Here is a 15449-nt window from a genome sequence, read left to right as displayed (position 1 = left end):
AGCAGAAGTAGAGACACCTAAGGATCATGATCCCAGAGAGGAGGAACACCAAGGAAGGGACTTCAGGTGGGGAGGCTTTCCAGGCCTCTGTACAGGAAAGGGGAACCCAAACACAGCCCAGTAGTCTTGGCAAGTGGAGGAGACAGATATTCCAGGAGACCAAGGAGGCTGAAGTTTGCAGGCAGAGTATTGGAGAAGAGAGAGCTTCCTGAGAGGAGCAGAGGGTCCCCTAGGTCCTCAACTGAGTACTTGTCAGCATACAGAAAACTTCCTGAGACCAGAGGAAATGCCAGAGGAAAGGAACAGGCGAGAGGATCCTTGGAGCTCAAATAAGTCCAGAAATCCTTGTTCCCACCAGCCTGCATGTGAAGGCATCTGCATTGGTGGGAAGAAGACTCAAGGGGATTTTTCTCAGTAGGGGGGGAAGATTAATTCCAGGTGAGACAGAAGGTGGCTCTGGCCCTACCTAACAAATCTTAAAAGCAACATTGAAAGCGTCACATTCTTTCCAAATAATTATAACCAAGTAACTTAATCCAGACAAAGCTGAAGAATATTTAAAGGAATAATAAAAAAAAAAACTAGCATTCCATGAGGGGTCTCACAAGTCACCCAAAAAGATTGGACTGATAAAGAAGCTGGGTTGTGTGGGGACACAACAGGGTCAACAAAGGGAAGAGAAGTTAGAGAGAATGTCATGGAAATCTGGATTGCATGGGACCTAGTTAGTCATTTAAAAGGACTTTGGTCCACCCGCAAGAAGACATCTTTCCTGCCCCCCCCCCGCCCCCGACTGAAAAGCACCTCTGCTGTGTTCTGAATCCTTTGGAAACCTTGAGCCAGTGGCCTGTCCTAAGCAGCTTAGCCTTCTGCACCCAGCCCTGCCACGAGCAGCCCTCACCCAGCCCTTTAAGACAGTGAGGAGACTGAACCAAGGAGGAAAGGAGACCTTTCCTGTGTGGGCTGAGGAAGAGCCTGAGGTTCTGCTTCAATCTCAGACTGGCTCCATGTAGGTAGTGCAAGACGTATGACCGTGGGAAATGTTCTAAACACCATGCTTTGTTTGCTTGTTTAACTAAATAATTGAATGCCATCCACTTTTTTTTCTTTTTTATCTTTTCATGCTGGGCATTGAAGCCAGAGCCTTGCACACGCTAGGCAAGCACTATACCCTTGAGCTAGACCCCCAGCCACCACCTACTTCTGAAGAAAGTTTGAAGCATCTTTCAATAAAAGCCACATATACAACAAAACCAGTGTAGAAGTCAAAAATCTAAAGTCATATGGCCTGAAGACAAAATGTCTACCAAAAATTGAGGCTAGTACTGCTAATTAAATTACGAATTAAAATTGCTTCATTTCCAAGTGAGATAGAGAATTGAACCTCATTTTCTTCATCTGTGAAAGGGAATTAATGATCCCTGCCAGCCTACACCAGCGAGCTGCTGCGGGGATCATCCAGGCTGGGTAAGAGTGGATCACTCAGGACTCTCCTGGTGCAACTAATGGGAATGGTACTTAATTCAAGATGGCGGTAAAGTCCAGGATGAGGCTTCTCCATCTCTCCCTCTCTAGGTCTGCTTTCTCCTAGGCCAGCTCCCTTCTCAGCCTCCGTGCGAGTACTTCCTCATCCCTATCACCACAGCACCAAGTCCAGCCAAAGAGGGGTTCATTTCCCTGAACAACAAAATCTCTGCAAGCCCCTTAGTGTGAATTGACTGAGATCTGTTGGGTACCTGTCCCTGAAACTATTATGTAGCCAGAAGATAGGCTGTACTGATAGGCTGTACACCATGTGATCCTCCCCTACACGGAGCCAGCCTCATAAAACTTGGGCGGGTGGATCTCTTTGTTGATTTTTCCCTTCTCTCCTCCCATGGATGGAATGTTTTGTATCCATTCTCTGCCCTTCTCTGTGCCCTGAAAGGTTGGTTCCATGGATGGTATCACCTAGATTCCTTGTTGTCTAGCTTCTCGTTGAGTTTGTCCAGTGGAGAGACAGGGAGGGGCCTGGAGGCCAAGAGGTGAGATAGAGAGAGATCAGGGTGATACTTGTGCCTCCTCCCTGTTTTGGAACTGCATCTCCTGAAATAGCTGTGCCCCCATGTGGTTGTGGCCTCTGTGTCTCCTCTTCGCATGAAGCTCCAGTGACCCCATTCTTTGCTGCCTTGGCTCTGAGGGATGGTAACAACTCCTGCCATTGCCAATCTATGGACACAGCACCTTTCTTTGCTTACTTCTTTAATCTGCCCCCATAAGAGGACTTAATAAAAATCTCCTCTTTTGAACAGAATCCTCCCAGGGTGGATTCTATTTTCTCCCACAACCTATATTAGTTTTCTATCGTGTCATAGTAAATTATCCCAAAGGATTGTGGCTTAATGAAATAAAAACATTCATTATCTCACAGGGTCTGTGGGTCAGAAATTCAGGAGTGACTTAGCTGGAAGGTTCTGGCATGAGGGTTCATGTTATATAGGCAAGATGTTGGCTTAGCAGGGTAGGAGGATCTGCTTCCAAGATGGCTCTCTTACATGACTGGCAAGTAGATATTGGCTTTGGCAGAAGATCTCCATCCCTTCCCACAGGGACCTCTCCATAAGGCTACTTGAGTGTCCCCATACTTGGTGGCTGGCCCCCTTCCACCAACAAGAGTGATCAAAAGGAAAGCAAGACTGAAGCTTCAGTCTTTTAAAGCTCTGTGCTTGGAAATCACACTCTGCCATTTCTGCTATATTCTGCTGGTGACATGGACCAGCCCCATCAACATGGGAGAGGACTTTAAGTGTGATTCCCCAGAAGGCAAGAGTCTTGGGAAGCCATCTTAGAATGCAGCCATCACAGACCCTGACTTGACAGTCTCTGTTAGAACCAGGGTACTATTATCATGGGATGGAGTTGCTGAGCAGGAAAAATAAATATCACTTCAAAGTGCATTGGCAGCTATAAACCAGGTGCAAATCCTATAAATATAAGCATTGTGAGATGAATTTCCTAGCAAGTCCCATATGTTGAGAGGGCTCTCTTAGAAGGACCACGGGGAATGGGAGTGAGGACCCCTGAAGCCCAGGCCAGAGGAGGAAAGAAAGAGGAGAGACCCCAAAGCAATCCTAGATCCAATGTCCCTCTTCTACCTGCCCCACTCTAGCCCCCAAATAGCTCAAGACGCCCGCCTGTGTGTTCATGGTCCACTCCACGTCACATGGCCTTCGATCTGGCACCAGCTTCCAGAGTGACTCCTGACTCTGAACAGGCAGCCCCAGGGCTCTCAGCGCAGCAGCCTTAGCCTCCCTTTCTCTCTTCCCCTCCGCCAGCATCTGTCTCTTAATGGAAGAGTTTTTAGTGGATGGGAGATTTTCAGGCTTAACCAGGAAGCCAAGGGAATAGTCCCTGGCCCCCATGCAGAGCCATCTGGGTTTCTGGTGTGGAGCAGAACCGAAGGGGAGATGAGTTTTCAGGAAGGTGTCCCAAGAACACCTCCTGCCAGCCCCGCCTGCTGTTTCCAGGGTGGGAGCAGCAGTAGTGACTCACAGGACACCAAGGGCTAGAAGGAGCTGCAAGAGCCTGGGAGAACGTCCACCCAGCTCCTTGCCTTTGCCCTGCCACTCACCCTGGCCGATGCCCCTCACCCTGGCCGATGCCACACACATGCCCACTGCATTGCAAATGAAGGAAAGGAGACCCAGGGCCAGGACTCCTTCCAGGGTCCCCTGCTTGCTCTTTCAGAGCCCTTTCTACCACTCTGCCCACATCCTGCCTACACCAAGTGGACTCAGAGCAGACAAAGCTGTAGGAGATTCTGTCTGCCTGATGTGGTCTATGGAGGGGATGCCCTTGCTCAGACACAGCCCATGGGCCTCTGCAGCACACCCAAAGGGGACCCACACTCCTTAACCTGGGCTTCAAGTCCTACAGCCCTACCTGCCTACCCACCCCTGTCCAGCCCTCAGAGCCCTTCCAGCCCTGTGCATTCCTCTCCACTTACTCATTTGTTCATTCATTTCTCTAACAACTGTTTATTGAGCATATATTTTGAGCTAGATGCAGTTCAAGGATTTGAAAGTTAGAACAAATCAGAACCCCATCCCAAGTCCTCATGCCCAGATTCCTGTCACCCTCCAGGGGCTAGCCCTGATGCTGCCCCCTCCTTGAAGCCTTCCCAGCCCTGACTTGAGTGGGTAAGTGAAGCCACCTCAGGTGAACCTGCTATGCTTTCTCTTCCTTCTCTGCCGGAATCAGAGGGAACTTGTAGGGTTCAGAGTTTCTCAGACCTGAGCTTGGATCCTGCCACTCACAGTTACAGCTATGGCCTGGAGACTCAGTGACACATCTTTCTGAATCTCATTTTTCTCAGCCAAGAAATGGGAAGGTGGTGATATCCCCCAGGCTGTGGCCCACCCTGTTGCCCCAACTGGGAGCCACTGAACACTGGAGCAGACCCACCAGGCTCTTATCCTTGCAGTAGCAACAGAGCAAGGAGTGCCCATGACCAGAGCACTATGTTATCCCTAGAGCCCAGCACAGTCCTGGCCCAGAGAGGGCTAGTCCCAGTGATGTGACCAATGAGTGAGTGCACAAACGACTGACCAATGAACAGACAGGTGGCCAGCAGGCTTTCCCCACCTTAGAGGTGGAGTCTAGGTTCTGCTGTATTTGTTTAACCTACTTCAGGTGCAGAGAACGGAGCCCATCTCAGTCATCAGTTTGTGGCAATCAGCACACTGGTTCAGGCCAGGCCGGGCTCTATTTCATTCATTCATTCCTGTTTACCCCCATTTCCCTCCCCAGCTCCCCTTTCTCCACAACAGGCATTCTCATGAGTCCAATTGTATCATTTTGTTTGTGTGTAGTTTTGCCAAATGTGTGCTATTATTGCATGTGCAGGCATTTTTAATTTACATTCAAGCCTGGTGTTATAACACGTATCAGCTTTTTTTTCTCTCTTCCTTTTCTAATGAAGCAATGTGAGATCCATCCCTTCATTGCATGTAATCTGCCACTTCTGATTCTCTCCAGGAAACCTCTGTCTCACAGACATACATACTCACACACACACAGGCACACACTCAGCCACAATGGGCAGGCTTCCAAATGTCCTCTTATGAGAATTTCCTAGGGCTGTGTGCAGGCGTGGAATTCTGGGTCAGAGGGCTTGAAGACAATTAGTAGCGCCAGATGCTGTCCAGAATGGCTGCTCCCACGATATCCCACCAGAAGAAATGAGGTCCCTAGGCCTCAGGGCCCTCACCAACTCCTAGACTTATCTGGATTTCTCATTTTTGTCATTTAGTAGATAGAAAGTGATATCACTTTGATTTTCTCTAATTTCTATAATATTGAGCATCTTTTTGAGTTTCAGTGTTTTGCCCATTTTCTGATGGACTTGTTGTCTTGCTGATTTTCAGGAGTACCTTGTAGAACCTAAATATTAATACTGTATTGATTTCAATTTTTTTTACAAAATTCGTTTTCCATTCCACTGTCTGTCTGCTATCTTTGTCTCGGGCTTCCGTTGTCTAACAGGAATGCTCACTATTGATGTTATCAAACTTCTTTCGAAAAAAAGCCCTCACTTACTTTCTTCTGTGATTCCCCCATTCTGCTTCCTAAGCGTGCAGAGCTCTCTCACCTCCCAGCCTTGTGTGTGCAGTTCTGCTTCGGAACCCACTCACCATCTCCAGACTTCCCTTTGGCCAGCTAACTCTTCCTAGCCCTTCTGGGTTCTCTTGAGATGTCCTCTCTCCCAGAAGCCTTCTCTCACCCAGACTAGGACAGATGCCCTACAGTCCAGGCTTTCTGCCAACCCCAGCATTTCTGCCACTGCCCTGTGGTTACCTGGCCAGGTACCTGCCTCCTCCACCAGACAGTGAGCTTCCCAATGGCAGGGCTGAGCTGTAGGGATTGTTTTGACTAGTCTAGGCCTTGACACAGCAGGCGCCCAACAATCCCTGGTCCCACACTCTGTGGAACCCCAGCACTTGCTTCTTGTAAAACTTTCACAGGCCTTTGCTCTTTCTATCAGCCTGAAGAGCAGGATTAGCACAGCTGGATTAAGAGCTGGGGCTGGAGCCAGGCCAGGCCCCAGACAGGCTGGGGGTGATCACAGGCCAGGTGTAGGAGAGTGGAAGGGGCTTCAGAGGAGTCACATATCCAGAGGCAAGGAAGCGGGGGTGTCTAGGACAGGGACATCCCTGTACAGCTGCATTGCCTTCCCTCTCCTGGGAATAAAAGGTCAAGAGCTGTTCTGCCATTGCCCTTCTTTCATCGTACTCCATACCCATGGCCCTGCTCCAGAATTTCCATGCCAGGGAGTTTCTCCAAAATTTGGAGACCTGCTCAACCCCAGGATCTTATGTGCTACCTGATATCACCAATGGGAGCTCAGAAAGGTTGTCAGGAAGCTCTGTCCCTTAGTTTGGGGGCTCCCACAACTAACCTCAAGGCTTCTTCAAATTCCAGACCTGGAGCCCACACTCCGTGACCCTTTCTGCTAAATTCATTTGGAATCTGGAAGGCCACATGATCCCTCCTGTCTTCCTCTGGCCATATTGATCCATGCAGGAAATGCAGCCCTTTCTGCTCTTTCTCCATCTGCAGGAAGTAAAACCCAACACAAAAACCACCGTCTTGTGGGGGGTCTTGTGGGGGGTCTTGGTGTAGACTTGGGGTTTGTACCAGAGAGTGAATTTGAGTGGCTCAAGTTGAGCATTAGTGCATCCTTAGCTGTTGTCAGGGAGTCTCTCTCCACCTCCCAGAAACCCTCGGTCCCCATCCTCCTCAAGAGAAAAAAATAATGCAGCCTATTGCCTCTGGCAGACTGACTGACCTCCCTCAGCTGCCCTGGCTTCCAATGCCAGGTGTACCCTGGGGTTCCTTCCTCCCTAGAGTCTAAACTAGGCTCCTTCCCACACCAAAATTGTCCAAAACTCCAGGAGGAATTCTGAGCCTGGATTTCAGATAACATAAACTTCACCTCCTTCCACACTAAAGAGACTGCAACCAAAGTCCCTGGGAGATGCCTATGTAGAGCCCAGACAACCTTCCTCCCAGCCCAGTGCCTTTCCTGCATCTCCCATCTCATGAGTCACCATGTCCTGACCTGTGTTTCCCATCTGTGTGTGCCCTTCTCTCTTTCTGCTGTGCCACCTCCTACGGCCTGAGCCCCTTCACCTCAAGCCTGGGCTGCTGCTTCTCCAGCTGTCTCCCTGCAGCCCAGGCCCAACAACCCACCCCCGCCCCAGGCCGATCTGCAGCCCACCCTGACAAAAAGCAAAGATTGCAACAGATTGCAAATGGCACATCTTAGACTTTCGGGTCGAATGGTCAGCAATTTGGTTTTCCTGGTGGAGACTAATCTATTTAACAAAAATAGAACATACAGTAAAGCAAAAATTAAATACTTCTAATGGTGAGGATGCTGGCATCTGCAAATGACCAGGAAAGAAGGGGTGGGGGTGGGGACCTTGGCAGGAGGCCAGGTGGGGATGCATGGCTTTAGAGCTGCAGAACTCCCCAGACTTGGCACCTACGAGGAGACCTGAGCAAAGGCGCCACTCACTGATCTGCTCAGGTCCCCTCTGCTGACTATGCAAGCAAAAGGTGTCACCACTATCCATCCACTGCCCAAACCAGAGAGCTGGGAGCCATGCATTGACCACTCTGGTCCCCTGCATTGATCATTTCTGATCAATATTGGGTTCTTGCAAAGGAAGACAATGAGGTCTTTAGGAGCATGAGGTCAGTGCATCTGGGTGAGTTCCGCTGCTGACTAGCTGTGTGACCCAGGGCCAATTCCTGACCTCTCAGCCCTCAGTTTTCTCCTCTGTGAATGCAAACGAAGATGTGTAGCTCATTCCATTGAGGTCGTTGTTGAGAATGAATTAGTAAAAGAGAATGGGGCGGGGCTTAAATAACACAATAGCACAATGTTTAAATAGCACAAATGAGGACAGAGATGAGAAGGGACCTGCTCCTGGTTTCCCTTCCTAGAAAATGACTTAGTTTGCCTGGAATGTGTGCCTTTCTACTCCTTGCTCATTGCTCTTTTGGTTACTCAAAGTGGAGAAGAGAAATGTGCTTATGTTTTTGCACAGATTCCTGCATCTTGTTCAGGAAAACACTAAGCTGTCAGTAAAAATTAATCTATTTCAAGAAGGGGTATTATTTTGTTGGTGATGATATTGCTATTTTTTGACTGTAAAAATGTCTTATCATTTTGAAGAAGAAATTTTTAATAAGGCTTTCATACTATTAAACAATACCTGCTCATTAGAGAATATTGCACACTATTGGAACAAAAAGAGAAGAAGCCATGATCCCATAATCCATGACTAGCCAGTGTTAACACTGTTACTTGATGGTGTTAATTTTAACAAAATTGTGAACATACTGTATTTTCCATTTTTATTCCTTGTTCCTCTTTCATCATTTGTGATTGTATTAGTTAGGATAAAGAATGCTAGCTGCTGTAATGAAACTATCTCAGAGTCTTAATGGTTTAACACAGTAAAAATTTAGTGCTCTCTTATGCGGAGTCCAGAGTGGATACTTCTGTCTGGTAGACAGCCTTCCCACATCGTCATTCATGAGGCCAGTCCCCTCTGTCTTCTATTCCCCTGGTCCTTAGGCCTCGGAGTCCTCTGATAGATCCTGTAAATTGATTGGCAGGTGGGGAAAATAAGGGAATAGGAAGTATCTTGTCAGAGGTTTACATGGGTCAGATTTCAAATGCCACATGTTGCTTTCACACACATTCCATTGGCTAAAACTCACAGGGCCTCACCTTACTGTCAGAGAAGCTGGAAAACATCTAGTCACATGCCCAAGAGGAAAAGGCAGTGAATCTGGTGAACTGCTAGCCATGTCCGGCACAACCAGAATATCATTTTCCCCAAATTTTTATAACTTTTATAATACAATATTTAAGTGTATATGAATTACATCAAGTCATTCCCTGATTGAAACCCTTCAGAGCTTTCCAAATTAAGCCCAGCATCCTTGACATGGCCTGTAAGGTTCTGATGACCTTGTACCCATCCACCTTGCCAGTCACTGTCCATGCTCATCTTCCCCTCAGTCACCACTCTAGCTTCACTGGCATTGCTCCAAGTGCTCTGATTTCCCAATCTTCTTCCTACCTCAGGACCTTTGTATGTACATGTGGGTCCTTCTCCCCATTGCTCTTAGCTCAGCTAACTTCTTCAGGTCTGAGGACAAATACTACCTTTCCCCAAAGATCCTTTTTGACTCCCTGCTTTTCCTTCATATTACCTATTATTGTCTGTAATTCTGTATTTGTGTGTTCATTGTTCAATGTCTGTCTCTCCCACCAGACTGTAAGCTCTATGCCATCCAGAGCCACACCAATTTTGCTTACTCTTTAATTTGGCACCTGCACAATGTAGGTGCAGTTCTTGGAGATTGATTGAGGGTTGACCATTGTGTGTCTCTATCACAGTTTACTTCACTGATCATCTATTTCTTGCACATTTTGTTCTTGCCTGAGGCTTATTATAGTAACATAGGGAAGGAGAGAAAACCAGTTCACCTCTCCTGGGCCATCCACCAGCCTTGTCTTCTGGGTCTGCACTTCTCTCCACCATGCTCAGCCCTTCTTTTGGCCACTGCATGCTTTGTGGATGGTAGCTTCTGGGTCCTTTGGACATTCTAATTATGGTTCCTCTATCCTTACTGCTCATCAGTATGATGCCATCAGAAGGGTGGCATGTGGCAGGCCACACCTCCCATCCTGCTCCTCCTCTGGACCCTCTACAGATCTACCTTTCAAGTCCCTAGCAGCACATCTAACATTCTGAAGGGTTGGGTCTATCAAAAGAATTTTCAGTGTAAGAAAATATTTTAAATAGAAGGCAAAATATGGCCTCTCCAGTAGCCCAAGGGTACGTGCAAGAACAAAGAATATTTTTTACCGTTGCAGAACGTATGGGTGGATGTACCCAATTATTTGGTCTTTCTTTCTCTTTTAAGTCCTGCTGCTCATGTGGAAACAGAGGGCACCTTCTTCTTCAAGTGTGCATGCTGCAGATCGCTACCCTTGATGAAAAACCTCCCCGCAGTCTAACCCCAGTGGTTCTCAAAGGCTGTCTTATTTCTTTGAGACCAGTGCTGTCCTGGGTGGTGGCTGGTAGCAGAATGCTCCAGGGCAGGTAGGATCATCTACCTGAACAGTGGTGTGCTGCCCCCGCCTCCCTATGGCCCTCTACCTCCCCACTACTCAGAGATTTCCCCTCAGCACAGATCAAGCACTCAGATGAGCATGCGTGCTCACACCTCTCCAAGGCAAAAACATGGCTGCCCGGAGATGGGAGTGTGCCCTAGAACCCCAGGGCACCTAGAACGCCAGAGACCACGGCCTCAGTGGGCCAGCCGCTCCATACCTTCAGGCTAAGCCACGAGGTTCTCTGCCAGCTCCAGCCAGATATTGCCTAAAAACCTCCCAGAAGCCTTAAAATGCCACCACCTTCCTGCCTCTTGGACTCTATACAGAGGCCTCTCTGTCCTCCACTGCAAAATTAAACACCAAAAGAGAAGAGGGGAAAAAAGGAGGCCCAACCCAGGGCTTGACCTGGAAGACTCATAAGTCGTTGCTGGAGTGAATTTCACTACTCACTAGTGAAACATTGAAGACAGGGACCTTTCCAAGAGGTGGTTGCTGGCATCTTCAGTGTGCTTTTTCTTCCCCACTGACTCATCTGGGACCGCTGACCCAACATCAGATAGGATTTTGCTGATTTGAATCAACTGGAGGAATTATGATGACCATTACTCTACTGTGCCCTGGGCTGTTCCTTTTTCATAATTCTCATTAATTCTCACAGTCCTGAGAAACAGGTATTGTTCTTATTGTTTTTCAAATGGAAGAATTGAGGCCCAGAAATACTCAATGACTGTTCCCGCTCACACTAATGGCGATATTTATTCTTGTCTGACAAATTCTGACACTGAAATTTTTCCCACATGTTATCCTATACACTCTAACGTTTTCTCTGAAAAAGCAAACACAACTGTGTTGCTTCCAATTAAAACTGAACTGTTGCTGGGTTCAATGGCCAGCACGCAGGCCAGTTACTGAACTCCATCGCCTTGGAATTTAATTCATCACATGGATCCATCATGGTTCCCAGTGACAGTCCTTGGATTGCACATGACAAAAGCTTAAGGAGGTCATGCACACCTGTAACCCCCGCAATTATGGGAGGCTGAGGCAGGAGGATCACAAGACCGTAGGCCAGCCCAGGTCTGAAAACTGAAACCCTTTCTCAAAGTGAGAAACAAAATGGGCTGGGGAACGTAGCTTAGTGGTAGAGCACCCCTGGGTCGATCTGTAATTCTTGGAAAAAGAAAAAATTGAATAATTAGTTGAGATTAGTTTGTATGAAACAGATTGCTTTTTTGACATTAGCAACATCTCTTCAGGGGAAAAAAAACCCTTATCAATTATCCAGCTGAGGTTTTACCTCCACTGCTTTATTTCTAGGTCTGCTCTGTGGTTATTCTTACAAATTCCTCATAAGTTAGGATCTGTGATCCATCAGCCTCCTTTGAGGAGAACAGAAACCCACTTGAGGCACTTTAGACAGAGATTTAACACAGACAGCTGGTTCCAGCTTTGTTGGAAGGGATGGAGAAGCCGAACATGGAGAGCTGTCCCTGAAGTCAGAGTTTTTAGACAATTGCTAAGTCCCTGGGGCTGGAGGAACCGAAAGGAAAATGGTGTTGCCATTGTCTCCAAAATACTTGAAATGGCTTCTAGATTCTTGATGATACTGATAGTACAGTCTAATTTCCAGAGAGTATCTAAAAATGACCACAAAGCAATAAGATAGTGGAAGTAACACCCAAGCACACCAGCCTTCTAGGCTTCTACTCTGCTGCCTTGGAGACCCCGCCTCTGACCTCTGAGCAGACAGCCAGGAGCTGCTGGCCTCACAGACACCTGCAGCCTCTCAGAGCTCCCACTGCTAGACCCAAAGCAGCAGAAAAGAAAAGAAAAGCTTTTCCCTGGTGCATACTTTCTAACCTTCCATGAACGTTTCTCATTAGCAGAACCTAAGTGGAACCAGGCGACAGGGGCTTCTGGGAAATGTGGCTCCCAGGCTCCCAGCCCCTGCCGTACAGAAGAGCCATAGTAGACTATAGGCACCAGGCAGATACTGGTCAGCACCTTGGAATTTAATCCATCACATGGATCCGTCATGGTTCCCAGTTACAGTCCTTGGATTGCACATGACAAAAGCTTAAGGAGGTCATGGCACTTACAGATTCACAAAGACTTCCTGTGTGGGGAACACTGTTTTTGTGGAGGGAAACCAAACACATCCCTGCTCAAGCTGGCGTTTTAGTAAGTGACACCGGCCCGGCTCTCCTGACTGCGGTGGCAGGCCACAGTGAACTCAAAGCAGTCCAGTGACCACAGGGGCTTCTCCCAGAATCCATATCACTCAGGTCTCATGGTCCTTCACAGTGTCCTGAACAGAGACAAGGGTTCCAGAACTATGTACCTTTATATTGACCATCGGATTTAGCCCACCTCAGGGAGGGGTCATAATCTTAAATGACACAGGTCCCCTTGGTGCAGGACAACTGAACAGCAGCCAAGATGCGGGCAGCTGGGGAAATGAGTGCCCCACACTGAGGCCCTCTGAGCAGCACACACAGCATTCACAACCAAGGATAAGGCACCACCACGCTCAGACACAGTTGCTGTGCACTCTGAGTAGATGAGCAAGAGAAACTGGCCACCCCTAGCCTGCCACTGCCCACTGTCTTCTGTGTTGCTGCCTGTCAGAGCCTCTGAACAGGTTCTCTGCTGCCACCTGGGCACCAGTACCATCCACTCTCTCTCCTGCAGCCAGGGCCATCTTTGCAAATCTTAGATCACAGGACTTCTTTGCCCAACCCCACTCCACCCTGTAGCTGCTTATTACATTTAGAATCCCCCCAGACCCCTCATCAGCATCCAGACCTAGTGTCGCCTGGTCCTGGCCAGCCTATTCATCTCCCACTCCCAGCCCTTCCCACTCTCTCTTGTGCCTCGGCACACCGGCCCTTTCTGTCCCTTGAGCACTTCATGCCCTCTCCTCCCTCAGGGCCTTCACCTGGTTTTTCCCTTTGGTTAGAACATCTCCTTCTTGCTACACAGGACTCAGTGCCCATATCACATCTTCGCGGAGGTCGTTCCTAACTAATTAAGTTAGCTCTCTCTCCCAGCCACCATTTCTATCTCTTTCACAGCCCTCATCACTAACTGAAATGTCTTCCTCATTTATTGACTCACTTGTTCTGTCCATCCTCTCCTAGAGCAGGAACCGGTACCCAGAAGAGGATTTGGGCTGGACACTGTGGCACACACCTGTAGTCCCAGTTACTTGGGAGACTGAGTCAGGAGGATCACTTGAGTCCAGGAATTCAAGGCCAGCATGGGCAACATAGTGAGACCCTGTCTCAAGATAAAAAGTAACTTATCACAGGATAGAAAAATGTTTATGTGTGTGAGACGACCGCCTTCTAACATGGGAGATATCCGTAGAACACAATTTCTTGAACATCACCCCTTGGACACGAGGACTTCCTTATGCGTTACTTCCTTAAGGACTCCTAGGTTGAAAATGTGGTCAGTTCCACAGAGTCTTCAGGCAAATCTTAGCAAGTTGCCCTGCCTGGGTCAGTGGTCCTCTGTCCAGTCAGACACACTCAGGATACGGAATGGATTTCATCAGCAAAATGAAGATGTAGATGCCATGGTAACTCCTTTGCCAAGAAGCCGTGTAACACAATTTCCTCTGAAGGGGGCTTTGGGAGCTTTTTGGCCCTGTCTCTGGTGCAGATCCTTCAGATAACTAATTACCCACAGTGTTTCCCTAAGCTTCTGGTTACCACAGACAGAAATTTCCCCTCCTCCTGTTGGTGGTCAGAATATACAGTGGCTCATGAAGTGGGCATTCAGGCATCCTGGGGTGGTGTTTGAGAGTCGAGGCCACCTTGGATAAGGACCCAATGGCTCACCCCCTTTGCCAGCTGATGTCACGTGGGAGCTGAAAATCTCTTCCCAAGAGTTGGAAAGCTTCCTGGTGTTTCAGCTCTTTTCATTTCCGCTCCCTGCTATTAAAAGTGTTTAAATAAAGATGATTACTGCCATTTACTAAGTGCCTTTTATACCCGAGGAGCTGTGCTAACCATAATTCAGAGATGTTCAGGAACTTGCCTGAGAAGAAACTGAACCCAGGCTTGTGAGATTCAAATGCACCTCCTTCCACAGCACAGCCTGGGAAATTAAGGCGCTTGGAGGAACTGTACTTATTAAAATAGTTTTTGTTAGTTAAGTATGACAGGTCCTTCCTCAATGTGGGCTAATTAGCTTGTTTAAAAGGTAAAGGGAAGAAAAAAACTAAAGGGGTATTGTTCCTGGCACTGTTCCCACTCCACTCCAGTGTCATTACCCCTAAGCTGGGACACTGTTTCCTACACTTTTTAATTTAACTAATAAACACTCTGCAGAATGGTCCACATTTTAAACCTGGAAGTCTTTGGAATTCTTCAAAGCGAGGCTGGAGGTTGGTGAAGTAGTAAGATCTATACCTTTATCAGACAAAAAATAAAAGTCCTTGTGGGCACCATTTGCATCCTTCCCACCCAAAGTGGTCCATTTGCATAAAAGTGATCCTTTGGGAAGGTGTTCTGTGATTTTCAATCATCCCTAGAAATAAAATCACAGCTCCTGTCTCACCTTCCCTTGAAGTGTTTTCACACTCCAGGGAATTGCTTACCGTCACCTGAATATAGAATTGGGTGGGTGTTAGTTTCTAACTGATACTACTCACAGCTGTCTTAGGGACTTCAAAAAGGTGCCAAAGTGGCCTTGGGAGGTGTTTCTCCTTCTGAGAACAGGTTGAATGATCTCCTTTGTTCTGAAAGCCCCCAGGTTTCCACCTAAGGGAAGATGCTTCCTGGAGCTTCCTCCTGAGAATTAAGTGGGATCTGATATTTTCTGTGCTGTTGCCTCATGATGCAAGTGGATTATGGGGAGAGAAGAGCAGGGTACCTTTAAGGCAGTTTCTTCTAATTTCATAATAATGGAAAGATTTATCTTCAGGAATTTATTTCTGGACCCGAAGCCTCGTGCGATAGTGAAATAGCATGGGTGTTGAAAGGAAACTTGGATTCGAGTCCCAGTCTCACTAATAATAACCTTGTGAAAAGTATATAACCTGCCTGTCTCAGGTTCCTGATCTGTAGGATGGGCATCACCCACTTATCACCTAACCCAGTCATTAAGATGCAATGGTGGAACACCTGCCAATTTCCTTTGCAAGACTGCAGAATTTTATGTGGACCATAAACTTGCAAAAAGAGATGACATCTCCCCTTTAAATTCCTGGTGTATTTATCAGGCATATGGAAGCCAGCAAGACAGATGCAGAAAATGACGC

General features: G+C 47.6%; 1 protein-coding gene across 1 annotated transcript in view; it reads left to right on the top strand.

Moving 5' to 3' along the window:
- Positions 1 to 15449, top strand: part of Gabbr2 (gamma-aminobutyric acid type B receptor subunit 2) — a 352225-nt gene that overhangs the window by 236040 nt on the left and 100736 nt on the right. The gene's annotated exons all lie outside the window — the stretch shown is intronic.

This window comes from Ictidomys tridecemlineatus, chromosome 4 (genome assembly GCF_052094955.1).
Source record: "Ictidomys tridecemlineatus isolate mIctTri1 chromosome 4, mIctTri1.hap1, whole genome shotgun sequence".
Classification (NCBI taxonomy): domain Eukaryota; kingdom Metazoa; phylum Chordata; class Mammalia; order Rodentia; family Sciuridae; genus Ictidomys; species Ictidomys tridecemlineatus.
The sequence above is the reverse complement of the archived record's forward strand: the minus strand, read 5'-3'. Positions and strand labels throughout refer to the sequence as shown.